The following is a 15,006-nucleotide window of genomic DNA, read 5'->3' as shown; positions in this document are numbered from 1 at the left end:
CACTCCCCTGCTGCCCCCACTCCCTCTCCCCTCTAACAGCTCCTCTGCCCTAAAATGGCCACATTTTCCCTCCCTTCCTCCTTCCCTCCCCACACCCAGGTTCGGGCCCCAGGGGAGAGCAGGGGGCTGGGTAAGGGTAAGCCTGCACAGGGACCAGATGGGCAGGTTTGGAGGAGGGTAATGGGATCCGGGAAGAGAGGGGAATCAGGCCACATGACCAGGTATGTATGGGGGTGGGGTGGAGGCACAGCTTCCTGGAGTTATGGTCTTTCCTATAATACTAATAATACTAATAATAATAGCTTATGCTATTATTATACATACTCTATAACATATATATATACTATTATACATATTATAATACATACTACATATTCTAAGAGCTTTACATGTATTAACTCACTTAATTGGCACTGCCACTCTCTGAGGGAGGTGCTGTTGATCTAGCTGGTAAGATGAGGAAACTGAGGCACAGAGGTTGCCTCAGTTTCCTGGGTAACTTGCTCAGGGTAAGTAGAAGAGCTGGGATTCAAACCTAAGCAATCTGGCTTCACTTTAGGAGACACCAGCCCACTCGATTTATCTACGGAACACTTGAGCCTCACTGGCAGAGGCATGAGGAATGCCCAAGTGGCTTATGTGGTGGTGATGTTCACAGAAGCTGCCCAGCAGATGTGACCCACTAGGGACCCATGGATTCAGACTAAACACCCCCAGAGAGCCACTGATCCATTTCTTAAAAAACAAAAAATTTTTTACACAATACTATTGTTGAGTGACATGCAGGTTAGCACAGAAACCAAATAAGTGTGACTAGAGAGGGGGAGGGGATGCAAAAAGGGGCGGAAATAAAGAGTTGGGTAAGAGCTGGGAGAAAGAAGAACAAACCACAGGGGCTGTATGGAGGGACTTCCTTGAGCCCTGTTCTAGCCTCTGCTTATGTTCCAGGCAGTTAAAAATAGTGATTTATTCTGCCCACTGAGGGGGAGAAAGGAAGAAGGGGACGAGAATTTTTTGAGCCCCCACAGCAGACAGGGACCCCCTGGGATGGATCCAGGTATTTGACTTGGAAGTTCCAGCTTGAGCAATACTCTGCCCTTTTCTGGCTCTCAATTTCATCTTTCCTAAACCAAGGGAATTGAACTGGATGATCCCTGAGGTTCCATCTCCAACACATTCAGATTCCTACATAGGAACTCAGTGGGGAAAACCAGCGTGGGGGCTGGAGTCCTTTGTGTGGGGGCCAGGACTAAACAAACACTTGGTAACTAGGATGAGCTCAGGGCTCTGGGGAGAGGCTCTGCAGGGGGTGATGGGAAGGAAGCCAGGGCAGCAAGGCCAGACCCCAGAAAAGCGAATGGAGGATTTCTCATTCATTCATTCACTGTGTGCCTTCATAAATTAAAACCTAGGACTCTGAGCTTCCCATCCGAGGGGGCTATAACGACACTGTGGGCTCTAGATGTCTAGGTGGGACAGACTCTCAGGTCCCTCCCCAGCTTTTGAGGTATTATGGGAAAAATTAGCTAACAGTTACAGATCTAAGCATTTTACATATATTACCTCATTTAATCTCAAATAATCCTATGAGGCAGCATCTTACGTCTTTCAAATCGATTTCCCTATTTAATCTTCCCAAGAACTCTCTAAAGTTAACAAGGCCATTTGATTTATGAACAACCTGAAAAAGTACGAAAGGGGGAATTAGGTTTCTAATAAGACTTTCTAACTGGTAAAGGCGGGACACCCTGGAAGGAGTTGGGGGACTCTTACTTCCTAGGAAGATCTTTCCTGGCTCTGGGTTTCAGGATGGCTTAGCTGGAGAGAGGGTGGGGTACACTTTCCAGCCCTTGACAAATGGGAGATGAAGAAACACACCAACTTCACCTGACACACTACTGATTAGGAGGGAGAAAATGACATCCTGATATCTCTGAAAATGTTTTCGAGATGTCTTTAGAGTCAGAAACAATCTCAGGGTTGCGGATTATCTTAAATCTGCAAAGGGAACTTGAGAGGCCAGAGGCAGAATTCTGCCTGAAGTGGCTGCCCTTTGGTTCCACCAACTACTGGTCTAACAGCAGGAGAGAAGGAAATTAGATGTAAAGAGGGACTTCCCTGTTGTTTGGGGCTGATAAGGGAATCTTGCCTCTTGTGGGTGACTGTAAAGTTAACACGTTCTTCCATCACCAGTCAGCAGGAGGTGGAGGTATGAATCCTAGTGGTGGAGAGGGGGGATGGTAGTGGAGATGGGATGGTTCGCTTGCATGACCTCTGACCAGCTTTTTTCGTAGGAGGAGGTGGAGGAAATTTGCCAAAAGGGCACTTGAGGGGAGGGTCCCTGTTTTTGGGCTCCAGCCTGGGGTGAAGTCAGAGACATAAATCACACCTCCCAACTGCCCATTTCCGTTTTGAGCTCAGTTCCCAGCCAAGAGCCCAGCTATCCTGCCAGAGGAGTTAGTGTGGGGATGGGGGAGGGACCAAAGAGCTGGAAGCCGGTGGTTGGGAATGGGAATCAGCTGGGAATGCAAATCTGGTCTCATCAGGGTCATGAAATGGGCCCACAGTCAAGGCTGGTAGGGCAGGGAACCTGGAGATTTTCACAGAACTGGGTTGTAGATCCCTCATCCCACTAGGGACACACCCACAGCCACACCCAGGCTGCTGAATTCTCCTCTCCCACAAATAAAACCACTAGGGTGTGCCTGGAGGTACAGACACTTGCATAGACACACCCTCCCACTCTTCCCTCATCCTGCTGTTGCTCACTTTTGCTAGAAAACCCCAGATCTTCCGGGGAGCGGCACTAGGAGAAAGGAGTGGGGTTGAGATAGATAAGAGTATCCTGGATTTTCCTTCAGATCCAGAAACATCCTCTTCTAGTGACCTCAAAGGCCTGCGCTATGTCATCTCTTTTGCTTTTTCCCACTGGGGACAGGTCTGGATGATCTTCCCTCTCACTTTAAGAGAATCTTGGTGGTCTGTTTCTTCTTGGTGTACAGTGCCTCCTAACCACAGTGATGGAGGGAGTGGAGGAGGAGGCAGGAGATTGGGTATGCACGTCGGGCAGGGTTGGTGTTTGAGGGCAGGAAGTTGAGAAAGCAACTCAGACAATGGCCTGTTCCGCTGGCTTGGGTCCAGGTTGCCAGGTCCTGTCTGACCCTAACAGCACCTCCTACTTCCTCCTTTGGTCAGCCTCCCACTCAATTCTCATTTGGGGGGAAAGACAGGAGAGGCAGGGCTCCTCTGAGGAAAGGCACCCTCTTCCAGGGGACTGTTCTGGATTGACCACAGGGATTTAAGTAACCTCAGCAGCCTGGGACCATCCCACCCGTGCCTGGTGCTCTCTTCCATGCAAACGAGTTTGTCATATCCCCTCTGTGGTGTAGCTATAAGCACTTTGACATCTAAGGGGAATCAGAATGCTTTTAAATGTTTTTCCCCCCCAAAGCCCCAGTAGTCCCAGTAGATAGTTGTATGTCATAGATGCACATCGTTCTAGTTGCTGTACGTGGGACGCGGCCTCAGCATGGCCGGAGAAGCAGTGCGTTTGTGCGCGCCCAGCATCCGAACTCGGGCCACCAGTAGCGGAGCACGCGCACTTAACCGCTAAGCCACGAGGCCGGCCCAGGATGCTTTTAGTTTGGACAAATTTTGCCCCATTCTGTTCTCTGAATTGTCTGTTTGCATCCCCATTAGACTGGAAGCCTTTATGGAACAAGGATAGTGTGTCTGTCAGTTGGAACAGCCCATAGACCAGCATTAGTAAAACGGTAGATGCTTCTTAATATGCAAAGTGACAATATGATAATACTGGAGGAGGGAAGATCTTGGGAATGCTGGAATATTTTTTTTTCCCAAGAAAAGGTGAGAGGCTAGGGTCACAGCTACCAGGGCCACTTAAATGGGGGAAAATTGACATCGAGGCCTTCCCTTTCTCCCACCCGTGAGAACCAGAAAAAACTTCCTTCCAATACGCCCTCTATTCCAGTCACTGGAGTCTCAGTATTTCAGTATTGTCTCACTGACGTGCCCAGTTTATCTTTAGTGTGGCTCCTGTGATTCCAGCATACACTGTCCTCTGCATCATTCGTCAAGGCCCACCTAGGCCCTGCATAAGCTTCCCCAGCTCATTCTAACTCTCAGCAGTGTCCCACTCTTCTGAATTCCTGCTCTCGCAGTCTGGACTACACTGTCTAGCATTTAATTATACAGGGTATTTGTAAAGTCCTTGTGCAACTTAGAAATTGAATACATTTGGATGTACATATGATAGAAGCAACTATATTTTATGAAAGCATATTCCCTAGAATTTTTAATGCTAACATTTCTTTTTTGTTAATGTGCTTTTTTTTCTTTTTTTTGGTGAGGAAGATCAGCCCTGAGGTAACATCCATGCCAATCCTCTTCTTTTTGCTGAGGAAGACCGGCTCTGAGCTAACATCTATTGCCCATCCTCCTCCCTTTTTTCCCTTTTTCTTCCCAAAGCCCCAGTAGATAGTTGTATGTCACAGTTGCACATCCTTCTAGTTGCTGTATGTGGGACGCGGCCTCAGCATGGCTGGACAAGCGGTGCGTCGATGCGCGCCCAGGATCCCAACCCGAGTCGCCAGTAGCGGAGCGCGCTCACTTAACCGCTAAGCCACGGGGCCGGCCCCTGTTAATGTGCTTTTAATTTGCACAGGAAAGGTGTATGTTATAATGGAAAGAAGACCTAGGGGACCGGCCGGGTGGCGCAAACGGTTAAGTGCGCATCCTCCACTGCAGGGGCCCGGGTTCGCCCGTTCGGATCCCGGGTGCGCACCAAAGCACCGCTTGTCAAGCCATGCTGTGGCAGCGTCCCATATAAAGTGGAAGAAGATGGGCATGGATGTTAGCCCAGGGCCAGTCTTCCTCAGCAAAAAGGGGAGGATTGGCAGATGTTAGCTCAGGGCCGATCTTCCTCACGAAAAAAAAAAAAGAAAGAAGACCTAAGTTTGAATGCTGCATCTCCCACTTAATAGACATGTGACCTTGGCAAGTTACTTAACCTCCCTGGGTCTCAGTATCTTCATCTGTAAAATGGAGAAAAAAACTTCCTCACAGATTTGTTGGGAGAATTAAACTAATATACTATATGTACAATTACCTACCACGGCACTTGACTGCCAATATTAAAGCCTTATTCAGTCTAATTAATCTGAAATCTATTCAAAGTCTGACGTGCTCTCTGAATGGAATGTATTTTATAGGTCAGTTCGCAGCCCAGACTTTCTCCTAGAAGCCTTCCTTAATCCCACCCGCCCCCAGTACCCCAGATTTCACTAGTCCTAGCACTTACCCCACTTATTCTATCTCCTAGTTCGTCTCCCCACCAGACTCAGTTCTGTGAGGTAAGGATCTTGTTTATTTCTGTTTTTCCATTGCCTAGCACATTGCCTAGATCAGTAAATATTTGAATAAATTGAGCCTTTTATAAAAAGCAATGGTAAACATAACACAGTGATAATACAAAGCTAATTTCTGAACTGCATGACAAATAATTTAAGATTTTTTTTTCATAAGACAGTCTTCTAGCAAGATAGCACTTCTTGGTATCATGTTTTTAATGCACATCCAATTCCTGAAATGTATCTGCAGATGTGGTCCAATTACTTGTTAACTTCGGTCACCTGACCTGTCCCTGCAGAACAATATTTTGTATGTGTGGCAGAGACCACTGTCCCCTAGCATCCAGCCTCCTCTTCTTCCTTTGAGTACTACGACCCCTCCACCCTCCCATCTACACACTGAGTTTTAGCAGCGTACATGGCTGCTAGCTAGATGCTACTCTGCTCAGCCCGTCTGGTAGTAGTGGGTGGCCACGTAACTAAGTTCTGGTTAATGGAATGTGAGTGAAGCAGTGTGTCTAACTTCTGGGTCATGTTCTTAAAAATGAAAGCTGATTACCGTCTAGTTCCTCTTTCTTCCTTCTGCTTGCCAGGAACTAAGCAGCTATCTTGGACCATTTGATGCAAGCCTTCTCCACCAGTCAAGGACTATCTACCCCATTTACCTCTGGACCATTATTTTATTTTAACCACTCTATTTGTGGGTCTCTTTGTTATAGCAGCATGGCCTACATTCTTTGAATAAACATTAAGATCACATGCAATCACGAAATCTCTTAGCCTACTCTGAAAAATGTTTTCAAGGAGTTCAAAAATAAAATTGAATGAAGTTTCAATGAAAATAGAATCTGCTGAAGTCTAGTTTATTTAATGGCATTTTGAGAAAAATGATGAAATTTGCTCTATCATAAACATATTCAAATTTCTTACAGGTTTAGAAACATCTTACCTCTTCTATTTAACATAATATATTATTTATGATAACTTTGAAATCCCAGATGGATTATGTGGTAGCCAGCCTCCAAGATGGCCCAGTGATCCTCATCTTCTGGTATTCATGCCCTTTCTGTGTTCCCTTCCTACACTGAATCATGGTGGCCTGTGTGATCAACACAATACCGTGGAAGTGACATTTGTAACTTGCAAGGCTAAGTCATAAAGGACATTGCAGTTTCCACCTTGGTCTCACTCTTGGATCACCTGCTCTGAGGGAAGCCAGCTGTCATGTCATGGGGACACTCAAGCAACCCTACGGAGAGGCCCATGTGGAGAGGAACTGAGATCTTCCACCAAAAGCCAGCACCAACTAGCCAGAATTTGAGTTCACTCATGTGAGTGAGTCACCTTGCAGTACAAGGTGGCCAACACCAGGCAAACTTTCAGATAACTGCAGCCCCAGTTGACATCTTGACTGCAACCTCATGAAGAGACATCAAGCCAGAGCCACCTCGCTAAGCTGCTTCTGAGTTCCTGACCCACAGAAACTGTGCGAGAGAATAAAGGTTTGTTGTTTTAAGTCACCACATTTTGGGAGTAATTTGTTATGCATCAATAGATAACTAATATAAGGCTATAAGTTCCTTGAAAGTAGGATTCATGTCTTATACCTATTTTACTTCAAGTTATTGCATCAACCACCTCCCTGCCCCCTGCATACTAAAATATCTGGTGAAATATGAGAAGTGAAATGACCTTCCCCTTGAAATTCAGCATAATACAACTGGATGAGGAAAAACCCGATGTTAATCAGTCTGACTAGTCTGACCATTCTTTCTTCCCTGAGGGTACTGAAGATTCCCCAGGGTGAAGGTGAGGACAAGGGAGTAGAACTCAAGACTCAGGTGAGTATTGTTGTCATTCTGGAATCTCCTAAAACTCTGTTCTCAATTCTTAAGTGGGATATTTTCCTAAACCTGAGTATATACGGAAGCTATGATAAATGGGGAGTTTCCAATATTCTATGGAAACTCACCTGGGCAAAGGAAGTGAGACAATGCCTGGAGGGGAAGTAAAGGGATGCCTGTCTTCACAGAGTAAAGTCAGGTACAGGTCCTTTCCCAGGGACCAGGTGAACACTGCACAGGCAGCCAGAACCAACCGAGTCAGCCCACTGTGAATCTGAATGGGCAGGAATGGACCTGAGTGAGGAAGGGAAGCTCTGGGGGCATCAGAGACAGACCTGTGTTAGACTCAAGCTCAATATATAGTAATACAATGGATGTTACCCAGATGAGCATCACTCTCTTTTTGAGACAGTAGCTTTAGATTCTCTTAGTGTCAAGGTTGACTAGAGCCTCCAGCCTTCTCAGTATACAAATAAGGAGGTCTGGAGCTCTGATCTTCAAATCCCTGTGGTGGTGGGTGCCTCGTGTGGGAACAGAGATAGTGGGGGTAGGGACACTGGGAACTCAGAACTTTCACTTCCTCCACTCCTCTGATACATGGTTCCCTTAGCTTAGACATAGCTTACGCCTGGGGTCACAGAGGGTTCTGTGGGTGCAGGACTGGTCACTTTAAACAAGCGAAAGTCAATCACTTCTCAAAATTGAATAGCAGATGTCAGAGGAGGAAGATATTCAAGACACCATCTAGCACAATGGTAGATCATTTTATAGATGAAGAACTTGAGGCCCAGGGAACAGAAATGACTTGCCCATGGTCATACTGCTAATGTGGGATAGACGCCAGTGTCCTTATTCTAAGTTAGCTCTTTCCACCATGCCACAGGTGCCTTCACTCTACTTCCATCACATATTCCGTTTTATCCTATTAACTCCCAACTTCAAGTTCTAGGTGATCGTCAGAAAGGTCCTAAGGCTTTTCTTTTCCAATGGAAAGGTGAAGAGCCTCTGCCACTGTTTTTAGGTAAAGTAGGGCATTACCTCCTTTCCCTGCTCCCTTTCTCCTGTTGCTCTCATGAGGAACTGAGTCTATTTCTCCATATGTAGGAGGGCTCTTGGAATTTCCAGGCTCCATTCAGTTTGTGGCAGAGGAAGCTGATGGGCACAATGCCTTGGGATGCCCTCCACCTTGGCAGGCTGATTGTACCCAACTGGTGGTCATGGCCTAGTGCCCACTGGCAGGGAGAGTGCCCACCCATAGATGCCAGACGGCTGGCTGGATACCTATGCTGCATCTTGCCTGGTCTGCTGCTCCTGGTTTGTGTCACTTTTAGATGTGTATATGTGTGGGAGTTTTAGGAGGGTGGTCCCTCCATGGATTTAAGATACTGGCATTTCCAGATTGGCAGGAAGGACACCTCACTGCCAACCTAGAATCTGTGCTCAACGGCACAGGACTTGGACTTCAGGAAAGTCCTTCAATGTCTCTGTGATCCCCCTCTTTCCATCTTTACCCCACCACAGAGTTCTTTGTATCACCCCTTCCTAGCCTGGCATCAGAAGCTCAAAGGTCACAGTCTCTGGCCAAAGTTTCTAAGAAAGAGGAGGAGAAATAGGGTGTATGTGGGTTAGGATGAGTGGGGACTGGGAAGCAGCAAAGGCACCCTGCTTACTTTCTGCCACAGGCTTCAGAAGACTCTAGAAGCTACCTATTGCCCAATAATTTCCACTGCAGTCCCAGGCAGCCTTAGACTGCATCTCCACCTGCTGGACACCAAGGAGATCGACAACCCTGTCTGAGCTCTTTAGAAAATAGAGACTAAAACTTCACTAATACTTTATTTCAAGGTTAAATTCTTCCTTCTCAGAATCTGTTGAGGCTACAATTTTCTCTCTTGGAAGACTGCCTTTTCAGGAGACTGGATTCTAGGCAGAACTGGCTACAATTTCCCCCATATTCTGTCCTTTCCCTATCAACAAATCTCTCAGAGGCTGGATATGGAGCCTTGCTTGGTCAGTTGCCCTAGGTATAGGGTGGTTGAAATGTACCCCCCTCCTCACACCAGTTAACTGCCCACAGACAGAGAGCGGCAGGTAGGCGTGGCTGTACTTGGACATAGATCACAGCATTCCTGTAAGCCTTAGGGGCAGGGAGAAGGAAATCCTAGATAAAGAATTGCTCTTATTTGTCTCTCTGTCCTCTACCTGATTCAGATATGGGAGAGATCGGGGTGTCCTCTACTGCTGTTCTCCTCTTCCTATGCCCACTAGCAAAGACAACTCCATTAGGACCCATTAGCAATCATTCAGTCCATGTTGAAACTATGGGCTAGCTAATCCTGAGTCCTGGGGCTACATCTTCAGAAGTGAAGGTGATTTGTAAGCAGTGATAGCTCTCAAATGAATCCTTTATTGGTGAAATGGGACAATGTCAATAAATACCCTCAAAACTGATCAAGATGTACAATAATATCAATTCATAAAGGTTACAGGGCTAGGAAAACAAATGACATCAGATCCAGAAATCTACTCTCCTTTCCCAGCTGATATTGTGATCTACCCAGGTTAAGTAAAAAGCAGTAGTTTTTTTTTTTTATTTTTTGGATGCCTGACTTTGACTGAACAGATGTCCTTTGTCTTCCAAATTTTTGTTTTAAAAGGAAGAAATCAAGGAGTTAAGACAGTGTATGGGGATAATCTTGTGCTGCATGCACCTCATGGCACCTGTGTATTAGGTCTCCTCAGTTTATTCATTACAGCTAAAATGCATTGAGTGCTATTAACTCTCTTAAAAACTTGAATGCATTTTCCCCCATTTATACCTTTCAATGATCTTATGAATCTGTACCTTTATTATCCTCATGTTCTTAATCACTACCATGCTATACTCTTTACTCTGTAATTAGTGTGTGGATTGTTTTAAGGACCTGGGTCCTTAAAAACTCAAATAGTGTAATTATCTTCCTTGTAAATTCCTAAAAAGCCTTTATTCAAAATAATATGTGGTTTCAGAAACTTTATTGTACATAAGAATTATATGAGGTGTACTGTGAAAAACAGATTCTGTGTGCTGCTTCCAGATATTCTGATTCAGGAAATTTGGACCAAAGCCCAGGAATCTGCATTTTAAAATAAGCACCCGAGTAATTATGATGTAGGATGTTTGGATTAAGCTTTGAGAAACACTGCCTTTGACTATAAATGGCCTGAGGGTAGGGCTGTCATTATAATATATCTTCATGAGTACATCCCATTTCATTTGGCTGCATGTAGTGAGAGATGTAACATTGGGGTTTGTATCATCTTGGGCTAAGAACTAAACGCTGCTCATTCACTCTTATCTCTCTCTCTCTCTTTTTTTGGCTAAGGAAGACTCACTCTGAGCTAACATCCATGCCAATCTTCCTCTATTTTTTAATATGTGGAGGCCAGCCCTGGTGGCCTAGTGGTTTTTTTTTTTTTTCTGCACCAAGGAGAGGCAGCCCTGGGGCCTCCCTGTTGGTCAGAAACCCTTGGAAAAGAGGCTGTGTTATATGTTAAGTGGCTTTTTCTTTTGCTAACCTGAAATATCTCTGTGCAGAGGCATGGTGAAGGCTATACAATTTGACATATTGGTCCCGGTGATTGTGCAATCTTCACTGGAGAGGGCTGCAAAGAAGCTGTTATTTTTCTCTACCTTTTGAAATGCACATGCAGGGGGCGGGGTGAAGGGAGGAGAGTGGAGGGACTAAGCCAGTCTGTAAACAAGCTTCGAAGCAAATGAAGAAAGCATATTAGCTGGGGAGAAATGAAGGGCTCCTGTTACACCACAGCGTTCTCTGAAGACAGCACCAGTCACTGCCGGGTGTCTCCTATTTGGAAGGAAATAACAACAACAACAAACAGTATTGGCAAACTGATCCTCAGCTAACATCTGAAGGTTTGTCTGGAAATAGTGTTCTGAAAAGCAGTTTATATCAGAGAGGCGAGAATGAAGGACAAGTCTTGAAGGGAAAAAAAAATTAGGCCAAAAAATGCAGCAGGCACCTCCAGTAGCCCAGAGGAGGTTGCAGGGAGCTGGGGAAGCTCTATTTAATCTCTGGCCCAGCTAACATAGCCTAGAGGACGCTTTTAATGCACTTTTTTTTTTTTAATCACAAACCTGGCTTTTGAGGTTTTGATGGGCCCTTCTAGCTCCTAGAATCAGTGATGTTTCTTTGAAGAATTTCTTTGCTCCTTAACTCCTGGGAACAGATTAACCAAAACCTCAAGTTGGGAAATTAGGGAACTCCGAAGCTGCTCTGTGTGTTTTAAAAGACTATTTTTGCTTCAATATGGTGAAGGCAAAACCCCTCCACTTTCTAGGTTACTTTCTTCCCCTACTGCTTCTCTCACCTCATCTGAATGGCCTCAGAGAATATTTTAAGGTTGACAGGAAAATTTTACAGAATGATCAAAAGTAAAGCAAGCCCTAGAAATGGTTGCATAATCTTCCTCCTCTTTGCTTTAAAAAAATGCTTTTTTCAATTGAAACTAAAAGAAACAAAATTTTAGAGTTGGACTAAATCTTGGAGGTCATCTAGTTCAATCTCCTCACTTCACAGAAGAGAGGAATGAGGCACAGAAAGTTTAACTGATGTTTCCAAGGTCACAGGGCTGGTCTCAGACTCAAGATAAGTCTGTAATGACTCCTAGCTCAATGTCACCTCTCTTAACTGCTTTCATAACCACTTTTCTCAAGTAGTTTTTGCCTGCCCCTGCCCATTTAGTACTCAAGTACTGTAGCAACAAATTTTTGGCTTTTTTTTTTTTTAAGAAGCAGGTTGGCATGTGGTACCTTTTTCTGTGAACTTTGAAAGTAACTCATTTCCTTAAAAAAAAAAAAAAGACTGACCTCAATCTTATAAAAGCAAACATTCAAAAACCCCCACACACCCTAGGGCACACTTGCAATGCTCCAGGCCCTGATTACCCAGTTTCCTTTTTCCTTCCTCTGCTGACCCTACGTGTGGATGTTTACATTGGTCAGTAGCTCTGCAAAAAGTCCGATACTCCATATGCTGTGGGGACTGTTTGTGGCAGCTTCCTGACCCCTGCATTGTAGCCATGGTGCTAAGTTCTCAAACTCAGCATGCCAGTGGCCCTCAGAGGCTGTAGCTCCCTTGGTGGGTTAGCTCAGTAGTGTTCTGGGAGTCATTCCTAGAGGCCTCAGCTTTAGCCTGCTCCTTAAGCTAATCAAATGATTCTCTAAGCACTTAATAATTCTCTGTATTAAATTTATTTTCTTAAAATATTGAGATATTCAGAGTGGTTTCTGTTTCCTGTTCTAAACCCTGACTGTTACAGGCACTTAGAAGATAATTACAGGGGAGAAGTCAACATGGCGGTGTAGGCAGACTCTGAACTCACCTCCTCCCGTGGTGAGGAGCCACCACCAATTTACAACTACTCGTGGAAAAATTACCCGGGACAGAACTGACAACTGGATAAGAGGAACTCCTGCAACAAAGGACAATCCTAGTTGAGGTAGAAGAGGCAGAAACTCCCTTCTGGAGAGAAAAAAACGCCACTTTCACCAGCCGCAGCGCCTCACGGCTGCCCAGGAGCAGCCCACAGGTACACAGCCCTCCCTGGAGGTGCGGGGCCCTGAGCTGGGGAGCACTCCCACTGGGGGCATTTTGTGGACCCAGAACAATCGAGACGAGTGGCATAATATCTGACTTTGCCTGCTACTGAAACACTGGGGAGTACCCCCAGAAAAGCTGGTTCACAAAGAAATCAAAACCGGCTCTTAAAGGGCCCACGTGCAAACTCACCCATTTCAGAAAGCAACCTAAAATCACAAGAAAGGTGCGCAGTGCTTTGGTGAAAAGAGACTCACCTGATAGGCCCTGAATGCATCTCAGTGAGAGGTGAGACCTCTCCAGGGACTGGGACATTGGCGCCGGCCATTGTTGTGGCCTGGTGTGGGCGTGCTGACACAGACGCCATTGGAGTTCTCCCTGGGGCGTGCTAGCTCAGGGTCTGCACCATCCACTAGAGCACCAATTTAATCCAGCTCAGCCAGGGCAGGCAGCCCACCCTAGAGACTGGCCCCACCCAACAACAAGCCCTCAGGCAACTTGTGGGCCTGCATAGATTGGTGACTGGATTCTCTGCAGCCTGGCAACTGAGCCCACTTCAGTAGGGCAGGGCGTGCACAAGTAGTGGGTGGAGAGTGTGGGGCAGTGGTGGAGTGTGTGGGGCTCCCGCCGTGGAGAGACTGGGTCTGCTTTGGGAGGTCGGGGCGTGCACACGGGCCAGGACTGTGTTGACTATGTGTGTGGACCTGTGGGTGGCAGGGCTTGTCAGCTGCAGAAGACTTGTGCTTCTCAAAGACGCACATAGGGGTTTGCCCCACCTTCCAAAGCCTGAAACAATTGGGTGCTCCTGTGCCTGAGGCCAGCCCCACCCAGCTGCAATCCTCAGAGAGCTGACAAGAGACCTAAAGGCTGGAGGCTTACAGCAATTATAAGGCCCTGAGCCTAACAACCTGCCACGCTGGGGGCCTACTCACTTAAAAGAAATACTGCAACACAAATGTGGTATTAGAACTTGCAGCCAACTGTGCTGGGGCTCCCCACACCTGATAAAGAGACTGAAGGGCCCAGAACAACTACACGCAGCTGAGCATTACAACAGCTGGCCAGGAGCCTAACTCGGCCTCCCTGGGTGCCTACAGGGAGAGCAAACAGGCCACAACAGAAGGACACACGTAGCCCATATAGGGGTCACCCCTGGAACATTGAGAACTGAGGGAAGCACACTGCAGGCCTCCTAAGGCGTCACTTACCTAAGGTCACCTATCCAAGATCAGGAGACGTAGCTGACCTACCTAATAGGTAGACAGAAGCACAGGGAAAGAGGCAAAATGAGGAGGCAAAGGAATACATTCCAAGTAAGGGAACAGGACAAAACCCCAGAAAAGGAACTAAGTGAAACAGAAATGAGCAACCTACCTGACAGAGAGTTCAAACTAAGAGTGTTAAGGATGCTCACTGATCTGGGGAGAGGAATAGATGAACTCAGTGAGAATGTCAACAAAGAAATGGAAGATATAAAAAAGAACCAATCAGAAATGAAGAATACAATACTGGAAATGAAAAATTCACTAGAGGGACTCAAAAGCAGAGTAGAGGATACAGAAGAATGGATCTGCGAGCTGGATGAAAGACTAGAAGAAATTACCCAAGCTGAACAGGTAAAAGAGAAAAGAATTAAAAAGAGTGAGGACAGTCTAAGGGACCTCTGGGACAACATCAAGCACACTAACATCCGTGTCATAGGTATCCCGGAAGGAGAAGAGCGAGACAAAGGGGCAGAGAATCTATTTCAAGAAATAATAGATGAAAACTTCCCTAACCTAAGGAAGGAAACAGACATCCAGGTACAGGAAGCACAGAGAGCCCCAAACAAGATAAACCCAAAGAGGCCCACACCAAGACACATCACAATCAAAATGTCCAGAATTAAAGATAAAGAGAGAATCCTAAAACCCGCAAGAGAAAGTCAAGTTACATACAAAGGAAACCCCATGAGGCTATCAGCTGACTTCTCAGCAGAAACATTACAGGCTAGAAGAGAGTGGCACGATATATTTAAAGTGCTAAAAGGAAAAAACTTACAGCCAAGAATACTCTACCCAGCAAGGTTATCATTCAAAATGGAAGGAGAGATCAAAAATTTCCTAGACAAGCAAAAATTAAAGGAGTTTGTCACCAAGAAACCAGTGCTACAAGAAATGTTAAAGGGACTGATTTAAGGGGAAAAGAGAAGAC

Source organism: Ceratotherium simum, chromosome 17 (genome assembly GCF_057802395.1).
Source record: "Ceratotherium simum simum isolate JZ-2026a chromosome 17, ASM5780239v1, whole genome shotgun sequence".
NCBI classification, from domain to species: domain Eukaryota; kingdom Metazoa; phylum Chordata; class Mammalia; order Perissodactyla; family Rhinocerotidae; genus Ceratotherium; species Ceratotherium simum.
Note: the sequence above shows the minus strand (reverse complement) of the source record.